Source organism: Cupressus sempervirens, chromosome 5, assembly GCF_028749045.1.
Source record: "Cupressus sempervirens isolate cs-2001-9-10 chromosome 5, ASM2874904v1, whole genome shotgun sequence".
NCBI lineage: Eukaryota > Viridiplantae > Streptophyta > Pinopsida > Cupressales > Cupressaceae > Cupressus > Cupressus sempervirens.
The window spans coordinates 599,724,821-599,752,729 of NC_143122.1; positions in this window are offsets into that span (position 1 = coordinate 599,724,821).

A 27,909-nucleotide genomic window follows, 5' to 3' on the forward strand; every position below is an offset into this window, starting at 1 on the left:
TAAATCAAACCTTGGCTCTATAGGGTTGGAGTGGGAGGAGACAGGGCAAGAAGTACAAACAACTATAGAAAGGTTTATGAATCAACCTAGGCCTCTTATCTATTAATGGTAATAGTCAATAATATAGCTTGAGTGTAATGGAAATGTCTTTATATAGGAAGGGCCTAACTCTTCTTGGAATCTAGAAGTGCCTCTATTTACTACTATAACACAGGGTTACTGGTGATTGATGAAAACTGAGACTGAGGTAAGGCAACTAAACTGTTCATATCTACCACAGCCAGGTGAAAGGGTGAATGGAGTTGATTGAATGAATGAATAAGTATCAATGGGAGTTCAATAAGTGTCACAGATTCACTTCCATCTTTTCTCCCCCTGCATTCACTCCACAGTTCTTCTAGACTGGTGGAAGGAGATGGGTTACTATGGAATGTGATTATTGTAGCTTATAGAAGACACGGGTGTCTTCATGAAGCATTGAAACTATTTACCAAATTCAAAGAACACATCTACAACCTAACCAATTCACCTTTTCTAGTCTCCTACCAACCTACACTACAACAAAAGCTTCCAAACATATTCATCAAAGCATAATTCAAAGGCAATTTTTTTCAAATTTTGTGTTTAAAAATACCCTTATAAATATTTATTAAAAAGGTTGGAATCATTAACTAGGCATGAGAACTATTTGATGAAATGCCTCAAAGAATATGTGATCTCGTGGAATTCTTTGATTGCAAGGTATGTACAAACCAATGCTCTTGACGAGGCTTTAAGAATTTTTGATGAAATCCCTGGATAAAATAAAGTCTCAAAATGTGATAATTGTAATTGCACGATATGACCAAGATGGGCCTTTTGAAAAGGCATTGGATATTTTTAAGAAAATAGAAGTCATAGGTGTAAACCCAAATTCTACAACCATTACCAATTTCATCTCATCCTATGCAAAAATGGGAGATTTAAAAGGGGGTATGGAAATCCATCAAAGCATAATTAAAACTGGATTTTTGTTTGAGGATAGTTATGAGTGCTCTGTTAGGCATGTATGCAAAATGTGGAAGCATACACAATGCATATGCATGATTTGATAAGATTCTTCATAAAAATATGGTTTCCTAGATTGCATTGGTTGTAGGGTATCCACAAAATGGGGTTATTGAATAGGTGATTGAGAATCTAAAGAAAATACAATTAATTAGATTAATTCCAAATTTTGTAATCTTTGTGGGTATCCTTCTAGCCTACGCTAAAGTGGGTGGTTTAGAATAGAGTGTGGAAGTCCTTCAAAGAACAATTAAAACCAAAATTTTATTAGATGGTGTAGTCATGAGTGCTCATGTGTTATAATAATGGAAGATAACAAAAAGTCTTAATGGAAAATTTAATCTTTCCTATAGAAACAATGACGATAGAGATTGATGGGTTTAAGCATGCTCCAGAGTAGATCTTTTCTCACTTAGGCAATTCACTAGATATGACTTCAAAGTTAGTAGTTTTTCTCATTCTCTCCATATTTTTTCTCAAGTCTAATTAACAGCTCAAAATTAGATCTACATAGTTAACACCATTTCATAAATATAAGTATTGAAATACTTGTCTTTTTCAAAGGGGCCATCTTTAAATTTCACAAGGCAACTAAATTTTCTTTCGTTCAGGTTTACACTATTGTCCTGTATCCATGTTAGCTCCACCTCTTCTTCTCCATATTCTTCATCCTCTCTACCATTCAACCTCTTCCCTTCTTCTTTTCCTTGTTCAACTAGCCTTACTATGCTCTGATTAGATTGTATCTTCATTGTGTGGGAGGACATAAAATTGGTTTCCTGAAAAGGTCTTGGGGATGTTTAGGTAAATACAATTAACAACTTTAAAAGTCTCTATTAGAATCCTCCCACTACATGCTAAAATGGAAGCTTTAAAATATGGTATGAACATTCATGAAAGAATAATTAAAATAAATTTTTCATCAGATCATTGTTGCAATTGGCTTGGTTGACATGTATTCAAAATGTGGAAGCATAGAGAAAGCAAATGAACTGCTTGATAAGATGCCTATTAAAAATGTAATCTGATAGCCTTTTTGTAGGGATGCTCTCAAACTCTTCCAACTATTGAAATACTCTAGAACATACCCTAACTATATAATCCTCACTTCTATTTTTTGTGCATGCGGTCAACTAGGTTTAGTGGATGAAGGGTAAAAATATTTAAATGACATGAGTTTTTCATATTGCATGTCTTTTTGTTCTGGCTATAAGTTTCAATTGCAATTTTGTTGTTTTAAGTTCCCATTTACTACATGTCAAAAAATGGATCCTCATAGCTTTACAAGGTGTGTGATGATGTAGCTAATGGATGCACTAGTAATAAAGACAGAGTGGTCATACATATTTGTAAACTTTTGAATTAAAAGATGTTATTCTCGTTGGGTAGTCAAACAACCTGTTATAATTTAAACCTGTGCGGGCTTATATTAGTGCAAGCTCATAACTATAGAAAGATAGTGAATTCTTGAGAAATAGCTAAAATTTCAAACATCTAATGAGTTTCATAAGCCTCTCAAGGGCAGGGATTTAAACTCAGGTTTCTTGAAATATCATCATATGGTAAGTGCTTGGGTCAATTTTATTTTTCACTTTACATAGGAACTTTCAAATTGTAATTTTTTGAAGATTAATCTTATATGCTATTTGTTTCTATAGACTAATCTGATCACTATAGATTTCTACAACCAACTGGGCATGTCTACCTGACATATCAAATACATCTTAGGTATTTATTGTTCACTTTGTTATACATTCTCTTTTTTTTGTCAAAGGAAAACATGAACCTCTTCTTTCATAATAAATAATTAAATATCAATTATAGCTCAAGGATAAAATTTCTCCTCCATATAGACAATTCTAGATTCCAAAGAAGTATTAAGAATGGATTCCTATATCAGGATTTTTTTGTATTAAATGTTGACAGAATTCTAAAATTAACCTTTTTGCAAAATACCACAAATGATTACATTGATTATTTTCTGCTTCATAGAAAGTTATATTAGAGTAGCACAAGGGAGTTGACTAACCAAAAACATGAAATTTATGGATTATCCATTTGTTCTTGGCATTTTCTTTTGGATGCAATTCTGATGCACTCTTTGATTTTCATGATATAGATCCCTCTAATAAGGGAGCATGTGTACATTGACCAAACTACCTCACAAAAGAAGGGAGTGTACATCCATTGACTAAACCACCCCTCACTAGAGATTCTTGAAACTGGAGAATGTAGAAAAAGTATTGTGAGTCTAAATGGCATAAAAAACATTTACTGTCTCTCATAAGATCCCCACATGGTGATATTAAGCACACCCTTTATACAGATTTGATAATATCCAAAGAAAATATTCATCTTTACTCATCAATTAACTCATCTTGAAAAGGAACTAAAGGCTTATCTTTGTGCATGGTTTGTTGAGATCTCTTACTCCATACAATCTCAAGAATATGTATTTCTTTCTAACCATGATCACTAGAAGAAAAAGGAAATTCTAGTGGGGCATACCATGTTTGTGTGTACTGTCTACCATGTTTCAAACTATTTTTGAACCTTACATACTCAATCATATAGTTAATAGTGAAGTTTAATATTGGGAAGTTGGATACATGAAGTTAGCTCTATTCAAAATTAGCTCTCAACAGGATGGTGAAATTATCTAATTATTTGAAAAACATAAGGAGTTTTATGGAGTCTTATATGTCCATGAGACCAAATGACAGCTTATGACTTTTATAGAATTAGTAAGAGTTTCTTGAATATCACTGAGTATGACTATGAATATATTCCATCAAACCCATTTTTAATGGATTTTCAAGCTAATAAATTAATGAAAACTAATCACCTAATTTGAAAGGTTTTTTAATTGTAAGCAATTAATTTTTTCTTTTTACTGAAGCTAGTGAACATGTTTCTGAAATTCACAAATTGATGCATACCTTTTTAGGCCATTAAACTACCATAACAACATTTATAACTCCTAAACTAGTAGGGCATGAAAGGGAATCCATGATATTAGACCAATATTTGGATATATGTTATCACTATTTATCATTATGGCATTGATGTTAAAGGTAGTCATTGATTTTCTTAATTAGTGGCAACTATATTTTATCTATGGTATTGTTTGCTGAAATAAATATCAACTGCTGAAAGTGGCAATTTAGTGAGGCATAATTGTATTATTTTTTTCATATGGTAGCTATAGGTGCCTATACATTGACAGTTTTAGACTTCAATTATAGGTGGCTCAATATGGTAATATTCTTATTGTATAGTTTCTATGGGTGTCTGTATATACTAACAATTTCAGATTTTTATTCTTATGGCACAATAATTTATTTGTCCTTTTTGAGTAGGAATAGATTCTTTGTTTGATTATGAATGTGGGGCTTATTCATGAAAATGTCTGTGTAATCTCAGCATTAAAAAACTAGGAATCATTTTGAACTTTGAAGTAGTTGATAACTACCTCAACTAGGAATCTTGATACTTAGCTCTTATTTTCAATAGAGCTAACTTTGTGACTTCAACTTCACTGTTAACTATATGATTAAGCATGTAAGGTTCAAAAATAGTTTGGCACATGGTAGATAGTACACACAAATATGCTATGCCCCACTAGAACTTCCTTTTTCTCCTAGTAATCATGCTTAGAAAGAAATATTGATTCTCGAGATTGTGTGGATTAAGAGGTCTGAACAAAGCCATGCAAAAAGATAAGCTTCCAATTCCTTTTAGAGATGAGTTTATTGATGAGATGCATGGTGTTTATGTTTTGTAAAGACAAATATTTTCTTTGGATATTATCAAATCTATGTAAAGGGTATGCTTAAGACCATACATGGATCTTATGAGAGACACTACATATTTTTGATGCCATTTAGACTCACAATACTTTTTCTACATTCTCTAGTTTCAAGAATCCATTTTGAAGACTATTGTTTGAAAATTTGTGTAAAGTTTCCTTGATGAAATGTAGTTACAACAAAACTTGGGAAAAAGTCTCTGGCATGTTGGCTGGGAATTATAGATAGTTAAAGATAGTGAACATGACTAGTGAAGCTTGAAGTCTTCTTTTTTAGTATTTGAGTTACATGGTGAGTGCATGGAGGAGCTAAGGTGATATCACAATGTTAAAGTGTAGTTTCAATATAAGTGAAGTACACTAAGTATATGATTTTTTGTTTCAAAGGTGTTTTAAAGTAATCTTGATGTAAGACCTTTCTAATATATATTTCAAAAGTGTTTTTAAGTAATCAAGTGTTTTATGCAAGTTGCGTTGGCTAATTCTTTGGCAAAATTTAGTCAACTTTCAAGAGATTTAGATTTGACTCTAGTGTAGCTTGTGCAACCTTCTTCTGGTGGTCATGGTGCTATAAGATGAAGAAGCAATTCCAACCTTAGTGCTATTGGTGATAATTTGGCTAGCTTAATTGGAAATTCTGGAGGAGCACACAATCACATTTACAATCTCTAGATGCTTGATGCAACATACCACAAGCTTCCTCAATCCAAAGATTCAAAGCGCTTGAGGAGTTATGTACCTATATATAAGATTTCCTCTATAGTAAAAAAATAAGCTTAAATTTATTATTCATATGCATGATATTGAAGGTGGACATGATTATATTTTAGGTCTTTTATTTAATTATGTTGTTTCATCATCTATGAAATGTGTAGAGATAGGCTACTATAACACCTGCAAGCTTTCCTCAAGTTCAATTGCCTATATTTGAAAATCTCACCTTTTGGGAGCACTTTGACACATATACTCTCATTTTCTCTTTTTACTACCAATAGGTAGGGTACAATTCTACAAGATCAATACTCAATGCTTCTAAATCAAAACAAGCTCTTTATATTGAATGTTATTTATCTAGTAAAGACACATCCTCACTTGAAAATATGACAAAATACATATTAGTGGTACTACAAGAGAATTGAAGAAAAAATCATGGAGGTACCATAGGAAATATAACACATGGTTCTAGAGACATGAGGAACTAAAAGTCACAATAGATGAATATGAACAGGGCACATATGTGTACTTTGATTTCAACATACTGCATGATGACTACCAATATGGTTGGTATGATATTTTTCAAGTTTTGTTCTTTGTCATAATTTCTCAATGAATTATTTTGGATAAATATATAGGTTCTTGTTGCTACCATGAACAAAGTATATCATGAGAAGAGTATATCATGTTATAATGACCATGATCATGGTAGATCTAATGTTGGGAAGACATTTTTTTCAATTTTTTGCATTAGTTTTTAAAGGGTACTAGCTCAATGGAAGAGCACCTACTTTATAAGTAGGAGGATGGTGGTTCAATTCCACCATGCCCTAATATGACTTTATTAATGATTAAATTAAGTACCAAATATAATACCATTTATACTACCAAATAAAATACCAAATAAGCTACCAAATATACTAGCAAATATACTACCAAATATACTACTAAATAAATTACCAAAATTACCAAATAAACTACCATATAAACTACTAAGTAACAAAAATAAATGACCTAATCAATGATTAAAATAGTTTAGTCATAAATTTGGTTGGGAGATAAATGTCTGGAAATAAACTACCATTGGTCACGTGATCAAAATTAGTCACATATCTACAAATTTTAGTAGTTTATTTAGTAATATATTGTTGGTTTTGTACTAGTGATGTGAGCAAAGGTAGGAACAAAGTTTAGAACTTAGAATAGAGCTAAGAGTTGAGATAACATCTCCTACTTCTAGTAAGAATATGACAAAAAATCATCCACCAGAGCATATCGTCAACAATAGAGATAAAGGTGTGATGACAAGAAGAAGAATCAATGAAGAACTATGTCTGACAACTCCTCATAGGGTTGGAATCTCCTAATAGAGATTCAAACTCCCCTAATAGGGACTCATATGTATTGAATGTTGTAATAGACTCCTAATAGGGTCTATCCTCTAATAAGGAATATTTATATTAGTACATTATCTTGTGGGTACCATCCCCACCAAGGTTATCCCTTTGATCAACGGTTTCCCTAACTAACATATTTGGTGTTAATTGTGCACAAGTATCTTGTTGTGGTTTCAATTTATATTACTTACATGGTTAAGTTTGTTGAAGATTAATGTTTGTGATGATAATTGTATAACTTATTCACCCCCACCCCCTCTTAGTTATATCAATGGACTATATATTCTAACATGTTCTAATGTCAATATTTTGTCTCATCCAACTCAACTAATGCATTAATACTTTCCTCCATGAATTCAATGTATAACCCTATATACTAGTAATAAATTATCTAAAAGAAGTGTGGGCTCCTTGCCATAAATAAGATTATAAGGGGAATGACCCACGGACTTCTTTACAGTAATTTTGTTGGCCCATACTGCTAAATTTAACTTAGTATCCCAAGCATTCTCTTGATAATCTTAGCAGGTTCTTATTACTTGATTTTGCCTAACAATTTTGTTGAATATGATATGGAGAGGAATATAAGGTAGTTACTCCATATTTTTGGAAATTTTTGGATAATTCATTTGAGCTTAAATACATACCATTATCCATGATACTCTTGTGAGGAGCTCAAAACTTGGTTATAACATTCTCCATAAAAAAATTGATCACAATTTTTCTAGTTGATTGCTTTGTAGGTTACCCATTTCGTAAAATAATTAGTAGCTAAAAGGATCCAATAATGTCCTCCAATTGACTTGTTATAAATCTCCCCTATGAATTCAATACACCACATTTGAAATGGTTCTTGAGCTTGTAGGGTTCTCAATAGGAGGGCTCTATTATACTTCAATTTTCCAAGGAACTTTTGACATGCTTCACATTTTATAGCATAGGGATGACAATGATTAAATATATATGGCTAGTAGTATTTTACACACAATATCTTATTGGTAGTACTTTTTGTTAGAAATAAATAACACTGGGAGGGGGGTGGGGGGGGGGGGGGGCAATAATTGTTCTACAAAATTTTTCCTATGACTAGATATTGTTAATTATTGTATAGGTTACATATGAGATTAAACCAAAAATTTTGAAAAATAAATATAACCATGCACATAGAGAACTCATAACACCATTATTTGTTAACTAGAGAAACCCTAGCCAAGGGAAAACCTCAGTGGGGATGATACACACTAGATAATTCACTAGAAAATAGGATCCCATTAATGATATTGACCTTTTTAGGACTCTATGAAGTAAATATGGTACCTTGAGTCCTTGTTAGACTTGTTAGAAGCCTCAACCCTATTAGGAGTTTCTTCAACCTTATTAGGATTCAGTAGATCAAATGCAACATATGCAAGAAGACCCTGCTATCCTAACATGTCGTATACAATTTTAGTTCTTCACAAGAATAGATATACACATAATAATTTATTATTGCTACATTTTTCACTTTCTCTAATCAAACATTAGATAGTTCACATATCATCAATCAAAAATCTCACATAGATTATACATATGTCACATAGTTGATCATACAATGCACACTTAACTTCTCAAGATAAGATCTTTACTTATACCTCTCATATTCATAATTCTTTGCTTAGTCAGCCTTCATGTCTTCATAAACTTGACATAATATTAATAACCTATGGAATAATATCCACATAGTCATCTTTTCATGATTTTGTAATTATTTTTCAATCAAAATAATTCCTAAATCTATGCAATCCAATTCTTTGCTATGCTTTGTTTTTTATTGGAGAACACCCATACTACTATTTTAACCATATCTCACTCCATACTATCTATACACACCTAGGCTTCAGTATATGTCATAGGACTTTTTCATAGAACTTTCTTAAACTACACATGAGCTAAGTCATCATGAGTTGTCTGTACACATCACATCTATTCTTTGTGCTTCTGTAAACTATCTAACACTTAGATAATTTTCTATCTCTAAATACATAAATGAAAAATTGAATACATGTTTCCATAAATGGAAACCATTAGGACATCTATTTGACCATATTTCCAATAATATCCCCCTTTGAAATTGATGAAAATTTTTGAGAAAATTGACTAAGTCCCAGAAATGATGTCATACATAGTAAAAAACAATTAAAAGTAACTAAACAATAGTGCCTTCAAAATATAACAATTTTATTCATGTTTTGATGGACCATTAAATTCCTTATATCTCCTTTACATTTATACATAAGTACATAAGTGTACTCCCCTTATGTATGCAATATGCAATATGTAATATACAACTTGCAACTATACAATTTTCCTTTACATATTACTCCACATTTAACATCAATGATAAAGGTGTCAAAAACTGTATAAACAAAAGCTAGGTAGCTTGCTACTAATCAACTTGATATTCTAGAAAATTAATTTGCATATACAATTTGTAGTCTTTCCACATCATTCTTCCAAATCTACTTCACTATATCCAAAATAGTGAGTAGTTCACATACTGCATAAGATGTTACTACAACTAGGCTTTAGTTATTATAAAAAAAATTGTTATAGGAAGTCTTTGTTGTAAGACATTCCTCCAATTGCCTCTACAAAATGTTTACCATTTCTAACAAAATTTCTCTAAGACTAGAGAATCTCTTTGCTAGCTTCTCCTTATTAGATTCCAAGCCTTTGATTACACCATGTATATTCTCAACTTTTTCTCCGTAGTCTTCAATTCTAGTCTATAGGAGTTCTAAATTAGTAGCGTGTGTTTCAAGTTCACTCAACTTACCCTTCATTTGGCTCTAAAAATCAGTTAGGTACTTGTATCACATTGTGTACTATCCATACAAAAATTTTCCTTATCAATGTGCTTTTGCAATTCCTTGATACTTTGATCAAGTGCCTTTAGATCATTCCTTGCATTTGTGCATACTATGGGTGAATGCACAAAGTTGGGTTGTAATTCCACGGAAGTCAAATTTGTGAAATGAGACCTCTTAGAAATGGGTACCCGATTTTTAAAAATGAGCACCCATTTTCAGCTCAGGTGCTCGACCCTAAATTTAAAAAATGGGAACCCGTTATTTTTAAAAATCGGGTACCTATTTTTTATTTTCAAAAAATGGGTACCCGTTTCTCAAAAAATTAAAAATTTTAATTTTTAAGAAATGGGCACCCGTTTTTAAAAAATAAAAAATGAGTACCCATTTTTAAAAAATTAGGTACCCATTTTTTAAAAGTAAAAAACGGGTACCTGTTTGTTAAATATTCATTTTTTTAAGCTTTTGGTGGATTTTACATGTTGCTTTTAGCTTTTCAAAATGGGTACCCATTTTTTGAAATTCAAATAACGAGTGCTAGTTTCTTATAACATGAGGCGGGATTTTTTTTTCCTACCTCGAGTTTTGGTTTGGGACAGGCTTGGTGAGACCAAGCCTATCCTTGGCCTCTCAAGATTTGGCTAAGGCATTGAACTGACAAATTCATGCCTTGCCATAATTTTTAAAGGGTCTTCCCGATAAAATTTTTTTATGAAACAAAAACCCATTAGAGCTCTCATTGTCCTGATTGCAGAAATATAAATTTTATAGAGTTATGATTTTATTTACTATTTTTTTTTAATTTTTTAATCAAAGGTGGTACCTAAATGTAAAATAACAACGTTCACTAAAACTTTAATAACTTTTTTATTTTATATTTTTTCTTAAATTAATTTATATATCATCAATCTACATTCAATTATTTTGAAGTTTTTAAAAAAAAAAATTGAAAAAAGTGAAATTTTGATCAAATTATGGTGTCCGTACACAAGAGGTTTTAAAATTTTCCTTTATAGCCAATTAAAAATTAATAATTAAAAAAATATTCATTAAAAAATTCAAGAAAAATATTCTCATCAATCTTTGGTGTGTTAGGTAACTCCATTTAAAAGGATTCGCAAAAATTCATTCATTTGTATCAAATTAGGGTGTTCGTACACGAGCATGGTATGGTCCTGAAATAGGCATTTTGAAAAAGTGGTTTTTAAATATCCATACCAAAAAATTAATCTATCATATGGGTATACAAATAAATTACATATTCAAGAAGAAGATTCCAGGCACTACAATTTTTATTTCTGAAGTTTTTTTATATTTAATCTCTAAATGGCTCAAATTTTGGCATCAATTGACAAAATATTTCAAAAATAGGAAAAACACTTCCACTTTTTGGCGAAAGTGAGACCCAACTTCTTGCACTCACCCCTATATTAAATAGTGTTGCACCATGCTTCACCTATGCTTACACTAAAGCTATCACTACTAGAGTTTTGAATTCCTTATCAAAGGCTTTCACTAACTTTTTGGACTTTACCTATAAGTCTTAATTTGCTATGATTGTAGTAATTGTCTTCTGCATTCTATTCAAGACTTTAGTTAATGTCTTCTCTAAAGACTTTACTAATTTTTTCTTCCTAAACAACTTGCTTAGTGAGGTCATCAATGCTTTCTGATCTTCATCATCTGATACTATTGTTGATGGGCTAACTATTGGTATTGCAACAAATATAATTGTTGGGGCTACATAAGTTATGTCAACCTCATGGTAAAACACTACCTTCTTTCTTTTTCTTCTGCTCTTCCAAAAATTTCTTCTTCATCTCCTCTTCTCCATCATTGTATGAGCTAGAGTAAGTAGTAATATTACCAACAATAGTTTGGCCATAGGATGCAAATGGGTTTTCTTCTGCATCCACAATTATGTGCATACTATCCACTTGCATAGATTTAGTACCCATAACAATGTGTGGTGGTGAAATTTCCTATTGTGTCCCCTCTTCTTTGTCTTTAGTGGAAGGTGTGCTTTCTTGTACACAGACTAAGATCATAGGTTTGACTACTCAATTAACTCTAGCATTATGGTCATGCATTTTACAATTGCATCCTCTTTTTCTTTTCAAACATTTTCATAATTGCCTCCCATTAGAAGAATTGCTCTTCTTTTGTTCCTTAACAAGGGCTTAATACCCTTCAAAATTCTATTTGAGTCCTTAGAGTCCACTTCATAGAGTTGATCTGTCATAGTAATCCTAAAATTTAGATCTTCTTCTAATACTCTCTTCTTTCTATTTATAAGCATATTATACATATCTTCTAGTATCCTATTTTGTATATTCTCAAATTTCTTATTCCTCAAAATCATATTTCTCACTATGGCACTTTCTAACTACCTTTTATCCATATCACTGTACATTTTATAATACTTATTTAAGTATACAAAATTTTTATCATTTATGATCTACATGTTAAGGTTCTCTACCTTTGGTTTCCATGCTCTTTTTCTAGCTACAATTTTTCTTTCTTAAGCATCTTTCACTACTGGTCTATCTCTAGCTTCATAATTAGAACTATCAAATTCACTAGCTTGCATCATCTTCCTCCTCTTTCTTAGTCCACTAGTGGTTTTCTTAACACTTTTCTTTGGTGATGGTATATATTCTTCCTTTTCCTTCACCCATCTCTTTGATTTTCTCTACATTTTAGGTGCCTCCAACTCTTGTTGCTTTCTTGGTTGCTGACTTCTTGTCCTTACAAGTTGCACTTGCACTACTACTACAAAAGGTACAATGGGGGCCTGTGTACATGGTTGCACTATTGTCACACCTTCTAAAGGTCCCACTATGAGAATTGGGGTTATTGCTAACACTTCATTTTGTCTACTTTCTCTCATTTCCATTGTAATGTATTTTACATTTTTAAATTCTTCTTAGGTCATTCTAGATTCCTTAAGAATGGAATCAATTACATTCTCTACTTTATTCTTTCTATCTTTTTTGTGTACTTTAGAGTGAATTATTATCATTTTTTACTCATATGTTCCCCCATCTAGGGAACTCTAAGTCCTTCTCAAATTGAAGTACGATATGTGCATACAATTCTATGAGCTTAGTGCTCATCTCATATCCCATGGGCTCTATAAACCTTACTGTTGGTATCTATTGATTAACAATTTGTTCTCCTATTAGATTTTATAATCTTAACTCTTTGATACCCAATGTTTAGAGAGACAAAAAGATGTTTTCCAACAAAGGGGTCAGTGTATATACTCTATCACTACCCTCTAAAATTATTAGGTATAGTTTCCTATGATTTGCAATGATATGCAATGAATAAATTTTTATGAGATCAACAATTTTGACATTATAAGTTCTTAGCCTAAGAGAAGTAAAGGATAACCAAATTGTTTGTAGGCACAAAAAATTTAGGCAAGATTTATTTGAATAACCTATCACACTCAATGGAATGACTATAATAGATGATATTGAGATTTCTGACTCTTCTATTCTAAATCCAATGTTAACCATCTAAATATAAAGAGGAATGGAAGATGAAATGCACATGAGGAAAAATGGAATTTCTTTGACTACCAGACTTGAATGAAATAGAATTCAACAAGTAACTAATAGATTCATACACATCAATCCTTCAATTCCAAATGAAACTATCTAACATGATATGAAATGAACAAGATAGGAAGCAAAATCATATATGAAGAAAGTAAATGGAATCACCTCTACTGCAAATATCAAAATAAAATGGAATCCACCTGATTATCCTAGGATCAAATATAAATTTCCTTTAACTCTTAATGAAGAACTAATCTACACATGTGCAATAAAACATGACAAGAAAATAGGATAAATGGAATCACAGACCAATTCACCATCAAGTTTTTTGACCTTTGTATTGTTAAATGTTATTACATTTATAGTTCTCTATCATTCTGGCAAAGAAACAATCATATAATAGAAAATAAAATGAGAATAAAATATGAAATTATCCAATCTACATTGCGATATGAGCATGTGGCATCTCTTTTATTCATGATTCTAAATCCATAATATTCCTAAAAATACTCGATGACCTTTCATCTTCATGAAAATTTACTAATCTTGCAGACCTTCAATTCTTCATATTTTTCTATTTAGAGCCAATTCAATATAATTCATATTATAATAATCACTTGATTTGACAAGTAAGAATTTGGACTTTTCAACTAGCCAATAGCACACATTCTTTCATTCAATTGACTTTTCAACTCTACAACATATACGTGCGAATTAAATATTAACTATCAATTTCATTTCAAAAATAGTCATACCACTTTTGACATGGTTCTTTCATCATTTTTACATTTTTGAGTGCTCACTTTTTATTGAATTCAATTGATCTCAAGTGCTTGTAACTTATTCTCACAATTTTTATATCAAACTTTTAGCTTTAGTCTTCAATGTTCTCTACTACATTTACACTTAATATGCCCATGATCTCTTTTAAATGTATCTTTCCTTTAGCTATAGACCTTTGACCATGAGGTTAGAAATTCATATAGATTTTAAAATTTTTTCATGAAGAACTACTTCTCAACATGAATCTTTATCTTCAAAATGATTAGGGACAGGGAAATTATTAGAAATAATAGTCCACCAAGAAAGCTAAGAGGGGGGGAGGACTGAATCAATTATCAAATTAAAAAATTTAACAACCTTAATTAATCTTAACCATCCAATGAAAGTAAAAGGAAACAATAATAAGATGCATATACACAATTACACTAGATTTGTTAACTAGGGAAATCCTTGATTAGAGGGAAAACCTCGATGGGAATGATGCCCATAAACATATACTAATATATATTGCTTGTTATATGATGGACCCTTTTGGGAGCCTATAAACATCTAGTACATAAGAATCCCTATTAGGACAATTTGAATCCCTTTTGGGAGATTTCAACCCTATTTGGAGTTGTGCCAACCCTATTAGGAGTTGTGCCAGCCTTGTTAGGAGTTGTAGAAGGCAAAAGGACCCACTATCCAAAGAGCTTCTAAGGAAAGACTACTTAACTTCACTATCCAACTAATCTCTCAACTATTCATTGTAGAATACTTGTTCATATTGTGCTTTAACCTCTTACCTCTATCCTATCTGCTAGACCAATCACTGTCAAACCTTGTACACTAGATCATGAATCTTAGATCCAAATATCAAACCTCAAATCTCATAATAAAACCTCAGCAATGAAGTTCTCTTCAACTTCACTTTTTTCTTCTTATCCTTGCATATTAACTTGTTTCTCTTCTATTCTACTCTTTGTGCTTCTTGCAATCATTTATTTGCTCATACATAACAAAGGGAAATGTCCTTCCTTTATACCAAATTCATAAAACAATTCCTAAGTCACCTATTACATCTTATCAATTAATTTTAATAGAATCTCATTAAGAACACATTATACTTAGTAATAACATTAATCTATTACCTTGTAACTTGAATAACTTTTTGTACGTGTAATATTATGATGAGAAATTTTAACCATGTCTTCTTCAACATGTCTTCTACACATCTTTAACCTTTCTTCTTCGAACAACAACTTTTCTAAGAGATATAAATTTTTTTTGAGAACATGCTTATATAAACTATACCTTAGAACAATCTTCACCAAAACTTGCATAACTTCTTCTAGACTCAATATCTTATGATTCTAAGGTTAGCTGCATATACTAGACACTTAGTGATATCTTCCTTTAACTGTGCTTAGTATCTTCACCAAAACTTGCATAACTTCTTCTAGACTCAATATCTTATGATTCTGAGGTTAGCTACATATACTAGACACTTAGTGATATCTTCCTTTAACTATTCTTAGTGAAAATGCTCAATGATCTATTCATACCAGCTTGATCTTTACCGTTATTCTTCTGTTAAGTACCATGGAAAACTGCTATGTTGACATCAATGACAAATAGAGTCATGAATGTAACATATCATCATGATAATTATCTAATAATGTTTCTACAATACTCCCCCATATAAGTATTATCAACATTCATGCTTCCAATAATCTTCCCCTTTGGCATTGATGGAAACATAGATGAAAAACATCTAGTTCCAGTAATACCAATTGTAAAAGACTATTGTCCTTTCTTTTCAAATCCTCTTCATCAACATTCTCCCCCATTGATATACCTCAATGTTCTCTATATCAAACTATTTTTCATGTTATAATCTCTCCCCCATTAACATCAACCTCAAAGGTTTCAACAACCATCTATCTCTGCAACAACTATATCTAACTTACTCAAGTGTCCAAAGACATTGTTCAAAACAACAACTATCAAGAGTCCTCGATAACTTTGTCCAACATGTGTACTCCCCCATATAGGAAGCATAAACATTTAGTCTAGATAAACAATATTTCTTTGTATTACTAGACTGATACACTCTTGCATCATCTACTTTGATGTAGGTAGGGGCATAATGCCTAGCATACCTCATATATACTCAAAAGTCTCTTTGGAAAGAGGCTTGGTGAAAATATCTAAAATCTTCTCTTTGGTGCTTACATACTTTAATCCAATTTTCTTTTCTACAACTTTCTCTCTCTTCATGTTATATTTGATAGAAATTTTCTTAGTTTTAGAATGAAATTCTAGATTCTTAGACATATTTATTGTGCTTGTGTTCACAATGTATGAAAATAGGCTCATTGAATTCTATCCTTATATCCTTTAGCATCTACTTCATCCAAATAACTTGATTAAAATTGTTTTCTATTGCAACTTATTTTTCCATTACTATACTCTATGAGATACAATCTTTCTTCATTCTTAACCAAGAAATCAATCTTCCTCCAAGAAGAAAAGCTCCACCATTAGTGCTCTTTCTAACATCCATACTGCCTGCCCAATCAACATCAGTATAAGCATATAAATTGAAATCATTAGATCTGTTATACCACAATTTGAACTCTAGTGTTCCCTTTAGATATCTAAATATCCTTTTGACTAATGCATAATGTGCTTCTTTGGGATCAACTTGTAATCTTGGAATAATTCCAACTACATTTGCTATATCTGGCCTTGTATGAGTCAAATATTGGAATCCTCTAATCATAGATCTATAGTTCTTTTTCTCAACAATAGGTGTCTCAACCTTTGTAGATAACTTGTGTCAAGTTACCATAAGAGTTCCAACTAGTTCACATATTTCCAAACAAAATCTATTTATTAGATCTTTCAAATACTTAGTTTGAGAAATAAATATACCTTCTTTATCCTCTACAATCTATAATCCTAGGAAGTATTTCATCTCTCCTACCATACTCATTTCAAATTTCTTCTTCATTTTTTCTGCAAACTTGTTACTTTTATCATCATTTCCTTTAAATATAATATCATCAATGAATATTACCAAAATAACTAATCCATTTTCTAATTCTTTCTAGTATAGATTATTGTCTATCATACCTTTGCTAAATCCATTTTTTGTCAAATGCTTGGCCAACCTTAAGTACCAAGTTCTAGGTGCTTGTTTGAGCCATACAATGCTTTCATCAATCTGCATACCTTGTCCTTGTTATTTTTTAAAGGAAAATCTTTAGGTTTTCCTATGATACCTCTTCTTTAAGTTCTCTATTAATAAATGCTAACTTGACATCTATTTGATACACTTTGAATTTCTTTTGTGTTGCATAGGCTAAGAATAACCTTACTACTTCAATTATTTCCATAGGAGCATAGGTTTCATCATATTCTATTCCTTCTTGCTATGAGTAACCTTTACATATCAATCTTTCTTTCTTCCTTACAACTTCACTTGTTCATTCATCTTGTTCCTAAATACCCATTTTGTTCCTATCACATTCTTGTTCAAATCTTGTAACTAGATCTCATATTGTGCATCCAATGATCCCTTGGATTGCTTACATATATTTAGTAAGTATTCTACTCCTTCTCAAGCTATGCACTAATACTTCACATTCCACATGATCCTCTTAATCAAAGTCTCTTTACAAACAAGGAAAACAAGTTATTATAGCATATTTTCATAATAATTCCTTGTGTTGGCCTTGAGGCTTTCTCAATTAATTAAAAGAAGATAATTAATTAATTCACAACACTATCGGCTCACAGTATATACAAAAATTCATGCATGTAAAACCACATCTTGCACACATGATGGCATGATCAGATGACTATTCTCTACTACTATTATCCAAGTATCACCTTTGTTACATCTCAAATAAAAGATAGTGATAGATCATGAGAACTCTATTTTCTAATGCTCTATTTCTGCACTACTTCTAGTAAATAGGTGTAACTTTCGTACAACATCAAAATAGACTTAGTCCTTTGAACCACATAATCAAGATAAGATAAAGAAAATTTCTTCTACTTCACATCATCTCAAACTTCCTCAACTTCTACACATACTAAGATTATTGACTTCTATTCTTCTAGTCTTAATAGAATTATTGCTATGTTGACATCAATGACAAATATAGTCATGAATGCAATATATCAATACTCTTCAATGTTTAGGATACTCCCCCAATGTATTATCATTAGCTTTCATGCTAACAATCTCCCCCTTTTGCATTGATGGCAAGATAGATAAAAAATATCTAAGTTCCATAAATACCAAACTAAACTTTGCTTCTATGTTCTTCTCAAATCCTCTTCATCAATCTAAGCTCTTCTGGAACTCTATACTATTCTTCTTCTTCTTTTACGATTGGTAATACTTGTTCACATTAAACAAATTCCAATACACTCTAGCTATATCTATGCACTTAAACATCCTTCTGCACACTTACATGAATCTTTCTAAGTCTCCCTAAAGAGATAACTCTACCCCATTTCCATCTCAACAAATGCATCTCTTCTTATGTGCATTCACTCACTATGTTTTTTATGTACATTTTCTCCCCCATTTACATTAATGTCAAAGGTGTCAATCACAATACCAATTGCTACATACTAATTTCTAATCAACTACTTAAATCATCAATGAGCTTGAGTGTCCAAAGACACTATTCAATATCAAATACCTAGAGTCCTTTATGACTCAATATATATTAAATACTCCCCCATATAGGAAGTATCAACATTTAGTCTAGTCTAACCATCGTGCTCTATACCATTGGACTGATGCACTCCTTGCATCAACTATTCTAAAATAGGTAGGGGTATAACCCTAGCATACCTCTTAGACACTCAAAAGTATCTCTAGGAAAAGACTTTGTAATGACATCTACAATCTAATCTTTAGTTCTTACATACTCTAACCTTATTCCTTACTCTTTTTCCTTGTCTTTAAAAACATGATACTTTATGGATATGTGCTTATTCTTAAATGCAACATCATATTCTTAGACATACTTACTCTACTTGTGTTATCATAGTAAATGATAAAAAATTTTGTGAACTCAATCCCAATATCTTTCAACATTTCTTTCATCCATATAACTTGATTACAGTTATTTTCTACTACAACATACTCTGCCTCAACTGTACTCGAAGATATACAATATTGTTTATTGCTCAACCAAGAAACCAATCTTCCTCCAAGAAATAATGCTCCACATTGGTGCTCTTTCTGTCATCTATATTGCCTTCCCAACCTACATTAATATATGTGCACAAGGTAAAATCACTTGATCTATCATACCATATTCCATAATCAAATATACCCTTCAAATACATGAATACCCTCTTTACTATTGCATAATGATAGTCTTTTGGATTAGCTTGGAATCTTGCCACAATCCCATCTACATTTTCTATATTTGGTCTAGTGTGAACTAGATATTACAATTCTCCAATCATAGATCTATACTTCTTCTACTCAACTGTAGGTGTTTCATCTTTACTAGATAACTTGTGACTAGTTACTATGGGCATACCAATAGGTTTAGAATTCTCCAAACCAAATATTTTCAACAAATCTTTCATATGCTTAGTTTGTGAAATAGATATCCCATTTTTATTCTGCACAATTTGAAATCCTAAGAAAAGCTCCATTTCTCCTATCATGCCCATTTCAAATTCATTTTTCATTTCTTCAACAAACTTGTCACTTTCTTCATCATTTCCTCCAATTATTATGTCATCCACAAATATTACAATGATAAATAGACCATCATCAATTTTTCTCAAGTACAAATTACCATTTTTTGTACCTTTAATAAATCTAAGATTTGATAAATACTTGTCCAACCTTGCATACCAGGTTCTAGGTGCTGCCTTTAGACCATATAATTCTTTCTTTATTTTTCCTAAAAAATCATTATCTTTTGTTAGAGGGAATTCATTAGGTTTCTCACTGTATATTTCTTCAAGTTCCCCATTTAGAAAAGTTGACTTGACATCCATCTAATAAACTTTGAAATTCTTGCTTTCTACATAAGCCAAGAACATCCTTACTGCTTTCATAGCTTGCATCTAGTGATCATCCTTATATGCCTCATTTGTGGTCTTAGATTCCACTTGAGAAATTAGATGCATTTCCTCATTTACTCTATTCCTTGTCATCACACATTTATTCTTACTCCCAATTATTTTCTCTAGAGGGTGATTCTTTGTCATGTTTTTGCTAGAAGTAGGAGTTGGCATCTCAACTCTGATCTCTTCCCTAGGGTTAGATCTTTGTTCTTATATATGCTCAATAGATACTTAATTTTGCAAATAATTTTTAGTATCATAAATAATTTCATCATTCTATCTAAAAATTCTAGAGTTATCTTCTTCTTCATCAAAATTATAATCTACCATTTTCTCTTTAGTACCAAACTTTTCGTCAATCCTTACATGTGCCCACTCAACTATTGTCTTAGTTCTATAGTTGATTACTAACATGTATATGCTTTGATTTTCAATGAGTAACCAAGAAGCATACCTTCATCACTTCTAGAATGAAAGTTACAAATATCATCATATCTCTTTATGTAACACTTGCTTCCAAAAATTCTAAAATACTTAACTAATGGTGAGTGACCACACCATAACTCATAAGGTCTCTTACACATACCTTTCCTGATATGTGATCTATTCAAAATATATGTTACAGTGCTCACTGCTTCTCTCCAAAATGTCTTTGAGACATCATTCTCAAATAACATTGCTCTTGATGCTTTTGCTACTGATTTCTTCATTCTTTGAGCAATCCCATTCTGTTTAGGTTTTCTAGGTGAACTCTCTAGAAGTGAACTCTCCTCCTCTATATGATCTTAAATAATTAGTCTTAATACCAAATTCATTTTCAACTCTATTCTTAAATATCTTAAATTTCTCAAAAGCTTCAGACTTGTCTTTAAGAAATGCTACACAATCAGTCTAGTGAAATCATCAACACAGATCATAAAGTACCTTTCACCATAGAATCCTCTAGTTCTTGCAAGACCACTTAGATCTACATGAATAATCTCCAATTTCTTTGTAGTAGAGAACTTCTTGCTAGGAAAAGACACTTTCATCTACTTATCCAAAATACATTCCTTGCAAATAGTATTAGTGGGCTTAATAATCTTGTGTAGATCTCTCACTACAAGTGTACTATTAACTTTCATATGGTTATCAAATTTTATATCATGGAACCTTCTATGCCATAACCAATTGTTATCAAAATTTTCAACCAAACATGTTATTTCAATAGGATTTAGTTGAAATACATTAACTCTATATCCGGTTCCAATACCAATTAGCTTACCATCTTTGTCTTTGATAATGCAAGTCATCTCTATGAATTGCAATAGATATCCCTTGTCTACCAACTATCCAACACTTAACAAATTATGTTTTAAACCATCAAAAAAGTAGACATCATCAGTGTTATTTTTACCATAAAGAGTAATAGATCCAATCCCTATAATATGATAGGTTGCATTGTTACCAACTCTAACAATACCTCTATCATGGTCTCTAAACTTAACGAATTTGTTCATATCACCAGTCATGTGATGTGAACATCCACTATCAATTGTCTAATCTAATTTCTTCTTAACTTGGGTAACTAGAGCTCTTTCTTCTCTAATTTCTCTATCAATGTTATCTTCCTTAGTAGCCACAAATCCTAATTCATCTTCACTTTCACTTTGATCTTTTTCATCATATTCTTTTTCCTCATGAGCATATAAACAATTTTTATCCTTAGCTCTTATGGGCTTGAATTTTCCTCTAAATTTTTTCTCTCTTTTAGGACATTTAGATGTAAAATGACCATATTCATCACAAGTCTAACACTTAAATATTTTCGTACCATCTTTTTCTCTTCTTACCAAAAGGGTTATTCTTTCTTCAATCTTCTTATCTTCTTCAAATCTACTTCTACTAGCAAAGTATCCTCTTGTGCTTGTACTTTTTTCTAGATTAGGTCAAATGTACATAGCACTAAAAGCTATCTCAACTCTGGCTAATTCTCTAGATTGTCTCATTTCTACTTCTACAGATTCTAATCTTCCAAGAAAAGTTTCCTTTGTGAAATCTTTGGTGCAGGGCATTATTGGCTAAATCATCTGAGTTGTTTTCTTGAATGGTGTTTATAGACTTTTCAAGATCTTCCATATAACCTCATCATCATGTTTATTCCACCAAGAGATTGAATACCTACAACAATTTACGATATTCTTCCTACACTATATATATATATATATATATATATATATATATATATATATATACATATATATATATATATATATATATATATATATATATATAATAAGCCAAGATATATCCTTCTCATGCATTTCTATATTGAGATAATTTATGACAATAGGTTCCTCGAGAAGGATATCTTTTCCCAAAATATGCAATGAAATCTATTGCAGAGCTGAATAATACTCTCCAGTCATCTTTTTCAGAGGCACTAGTTATGAATAAACTGAATCTACAACTCCATCCACTCTCCTCCATTCTCATTAAATATTAATTAAAAATCTTAAAATATGGGAGTTATTGTTTCCAGTAGGTGACTCTTTAATCTTTTCTATTAGATTTTGATTGCATGCATTATTATTAGTTACATTTGCAATGAATAGATGTAAAAATAATTATAAAATATATGACACTTAAATGGACGTCATTTTTTTTTAAATAAAAAAAGTTTAAATTGATGAATGCTTCCACTATAGAAAGCCTCTCAGCTTAATAATTTTTGATGGACTCATCTTCCATCATCTTAGCATCTTGAAATATGAAAATCCAGCTTTGTAATTTCATTTTTTTTGGCATGATCATCACCTTCAAAAGTAACTTCTAATACTTTCCAAATTTCATGAGAAATTTGAAATGTATTTACCTAATTGTATTCATTCTCTAGAAGAGCTGACAATAGGGCTTCTCTAGCTTTCATGTTACACATGAAAAGATATCTTTCTCCCTCACTATAATCCTCTAGCTTTGATTCTTCAATAATTTCCTTCTTAGCTTTCATCTAAAGCCAATATTCTAGACCCATGCACAATAGATGATTCTTCATATTTTCCTTCTAACTACCATATTTGGCCCCATTGAATCTTAGAATATCTTTCCTAAAAATATTCATCATTGATCTCCCAAATTTGTTAAGCCTTATCTTCAAGGATCTAATGCTCTAATATCAATTGTTAGAATATATAGTCCACAGATATAACTAAGAGGGGTGGGTGAATCATTTATATAACTATCATCAAAAGCATTAACCTTAAAAAAACTTAACCATGTAACTAATATGAATTGAAACCACAACAAGATATTCATGCACAAATAACATCAGATATGTTAACTAGGGAAGCCCTTGATTAGAGGGAGAACCCCAATGGGGATGGTACCCATAAGATGATGTACTAATATAAATATTCCTTGTGAGAGGATAGACCTTGTTAGGATTCTATTACATTATTCAATACATATGAGCCCCTCTTAGGAGACTTTAAATGCTTGTTAGGAGATTCCAACCCTATTAGGAGTTGTGCCAACCTATATAGGAATTATGGAAGATAGCTAAACCAACTGCAAAAATAGCTTCAAGGTTAAGATCAAAGAACCTACTATCCAAATGATCTCTATATTATTCCTTGTAGAATAATAGAACTAAAATGTACTTCTTACTTTATCTCTTTCCTATCAACCATATGTTTTCTCCTTTAGATCTTGTAACCATATCTCATACTGTACATTCAATGATATCTTGGATTGTGTACATGCATTAAGTAAGAATTTATCTCCTTCTTGAGTTGTGCACTAATTCTTTGCATTCCAGATGATCCTCTTAATCCAAATCTCTTTACAAACAAGGAAAAAAACTTTCCTTTAAACCATATCTTCATAAAAATTCCTTAAGTTGGCCTGGAGGCTTTCTCAATTAATTAAAAGAATATAATTAATCAATTCACAACACTATCAGCTCACAGTGTATACAAAACTTCACACTGTGAAACCATATCTTATGCACATGCTGGCATCATCACAGGACTATACTCTATCATTATTATTTGTGCATTACCTTCATTACATCCCAGATGAAAGATAGTGATAGATCATTAGAACTCTGTTTCTCAATGCTCTATTTCTACACTGCTTCTAGTAAAATAGGTGTAACTTATGTACAAGATCAAATCAAACTTTTTCCTTTGAATTGCATGATTAGGAAAAGCTTAGGCATATGTCCTCCATTGTGCATCATCTAAAACTTCCTCATCTTCTTTGCATACTAGGTTTATGGAGTACTATTCTTCAAATCTTAATAGAATCACTGCTATGTTGACATAAATAATAAATTATAAAGTCATGAATGCAACATATCAATACTCTTCAATATAATATTGAAAAAAAAAAATCCTTCATGACAAATGATCAACTAAGAGATGAGATTTGGTACTTAAGTGAAATGTCAAGGATCAAGAAAAAGGAAAAAATGGAAATTTTGATGCCATATGTCTTGGACCATTGGTTAACATTTGACATGGCAGGGGAAAACTCTTATTTCTTATAGGAAATAGATGGTGGTATCAAGAATTTCCTATGCATACATAATTCCTTAAGCCTCTTTTTCCTAATTTCAAATGGAATCTTCCATTTTGCATTACAAGATAGATATTTTATTTTCCCTTGTATTGTATTTTTTTATTAGAGATAGCTAGATTCTCATCATATTCTATAGTAATATACATCCACAGAAAGACCCACTAGTGGAACCCACAATTCAATGATGAAAATTTATATTAAAGCTTCATTTTTGCTATTTCCAAATGACATGTGTCAAATTTTAATGAAACAACAAAAAAAATAAAATTGCAAATATAGTATAAAGGGTGGTGTGAAATGGAAAGAAAAAAAAAAAAACTGATCGCAAGGAAGAAACTTGACATGGTCTAAAAATATGAATTGTCACTATTTAAAAATGAGTTGCATATGGGTAATGTCAAGTCACAATTTTGGATAAGGAGAACAACAAGTCTTGTAAAATAGCAATTTTTCACAACTTCACAAGGAGTGTTGATAGGATTAGGTGAACTAGCAATTTTTTTGTTTTAGGGAGCATGTAGAGGGTATAGTGAAACATGACAATTTTTTGCCAAATCATAGATGATTTTTTAATGTACCCCAAAATAGAGAAATTTGTATTTTCAATGCGTTTATGATCATCACTATTTTGGAGAAGGTAGCCAGATAAGCATCTGAAATGGAGAAATGTCCATTGACAAAATATCTTGAGAAATTTAGATCAAATTTTACAAATTTTAATTGGAAAAGACATAAATATTGTACATACACAAGCCAAACATGTGTGGACAATGGTCGATGAGACTTTTGAATTAATGGACCATCATTAAATGCCACAATTTTATTATGAGCTCATTACAAGTTTATTTTGCAAGAAAAGTTTTGGTGTACATTCTCTAATAAGTTATTCAAGGTTGCAAAATTTTGGATAGTAGAGGTGAAGATGGGTTTACCAACTCAACAACCATTAGTAGGCCAAGAGCCTAAGAAACTAGCATAGAATGATTTTTCTCCTAAGGAAGAAGATCAATTTGATATCACTAATAGCATGTACATATATAAATGGGATCTTAGGAAAAACTATGCTAGCTACATGAGTGACTACCATGAGCTCAAAGTAGGGGAGAAAAAGATTGAGATTGAGAAGATACTACAAAAGTGAGGAGAGTAGCCAAGAGATTGTACCTTCCTTAATGATATGTTGGACATTTTTTGTTGCCTTCCTTCATAATTTGGTTATGAGAATATTTTCTTTTTTTAATATTAAAATTTTATGCTTGGTCAAAATTAGTTAGGTTAAACAATTTTTGAAAGGGTATGAAACTTTTTTTCTCCTCTTGTACTTTCTATAAGAAGAGGTACTAGGACACTAAAAAATATGTTGAAGTTGATGGAATCTCAACTCCCACAACTATCAAGAATCACTTCATGTAAATAGCTATTACAAAAAGAGAGGAGCAAAGCTATGAAAGCCCAAATTTAGAGATCCATAAAAGATGAGACATTCTTCTTGTGCAAAAAGATCTGTAAATTATATTGATTAAAAAATAGATTAACAATTACTGTCCTTATAAAAGGAGAAAGGTAAAACCTAAAAGGTAAAAAAACCTAAAGGGAAATATCCTAGGCTACATGATAATGATTAATAAAATAATTATTTATTTTATGCCTAAAGTTTTTCATAAGTAAATTAGAGATAATAAGTAACTTAATAATTAAATCAAAATTATTTAGTTAATAAGAAAATATCTTATAATTCTAACATCCCCCACTTAAGATAAACTTAGGAGTAGCTAAAAACCTAGAAACTACTTCTAAAAGAAAAAAAAAAATGGGTCATGACAACAAAGGCCTAATCAAGTACTCAAGAAAAACCAAATATCTATAAAGAGAAGAAATAGAAAAAACCACATGGGAAAAACCCTACTCCAAAAAGAGATGAAAATAATGTTCTAGAAGATAGAAATAAAGGACAATCATGAAGAACACAACTGAAGAATGAAGCTACAAACTCTATCAAACTATTGATATATTCATCGCCTCAAAATGTAGGAATGAAAAAGTTTCTATATGGTAAATGATCCATCTTACCGAAATGCATAGGTATCTATCGATTGAAATTACCTAGTACATAGGATCAAATACTAAACACATAGCTCACTCTATCAAGATAAGAAAGCATTAGAACCAACATAACACCCCAATAATACTGAGAGGTGAGACATGAACATTGAAACTGAATGCATAATCTCATGTAGAAGGAAGAATTGAGAAGATCAAGAGTGCAGAAGAAGTACAAACACCTATAATGACACATATCATCAACATAACATGAGGATAATGTGTTGGAAGAAACACTCTCTTAACAAAGGAAGATGGTGAATATGGAAAATGTGAAACCACCCAAGGCACTTTATAATGTAGTGTAGGTACAAAAAAACACAAACATGTACAAGATCTTGACATCCAATATACTAGCACTTTATCTTAGTGCATTTTCAAAAATACTACAAAAAGATGTCAACAATGATCAAAAGAGACATAAGAATGATAAACACGATAATACAACCCATGATGAATCATTTGAAGCAACAATATCAATCCATGAACCTAAAACACCAAAGATATCCACAAGAATACAAAAATAAAATAAAAAATTGAATAAAATATTCCTAGAGAATAATATGAAAAAATAACTAGCATAATTGGAAATAGTATAGAAATACTTTTTCAACAATATAAAGGATTCCCAAATTGGAGATCAATTGCTCAAGATATGTCTCCCAAGGTGCAAAATAGAACCCTTGGACTTGACTACATAAATAGAAAACCAAACAAAATTAATAGTCCAAACAACCTATACCATCATGAAGGGCTCAAAAACATCTTTCTAACAATATAATAGTTGTCAAAAAATACCTCCCTATGAAAAAGATATGACCAATAAAACCATCAATAGGTCTTTAGAACATAATAAAACAAAAGAATGATGGTTTGAAGGTCATCAAATTTTGGCTTCAATATTCATGATGTTAGCATCTACTCCTTAATGAGATCAACATCTGTAAAGGCCTGTCTATACCTACATCCTTGCTGATGAAGACATCCTTTATACA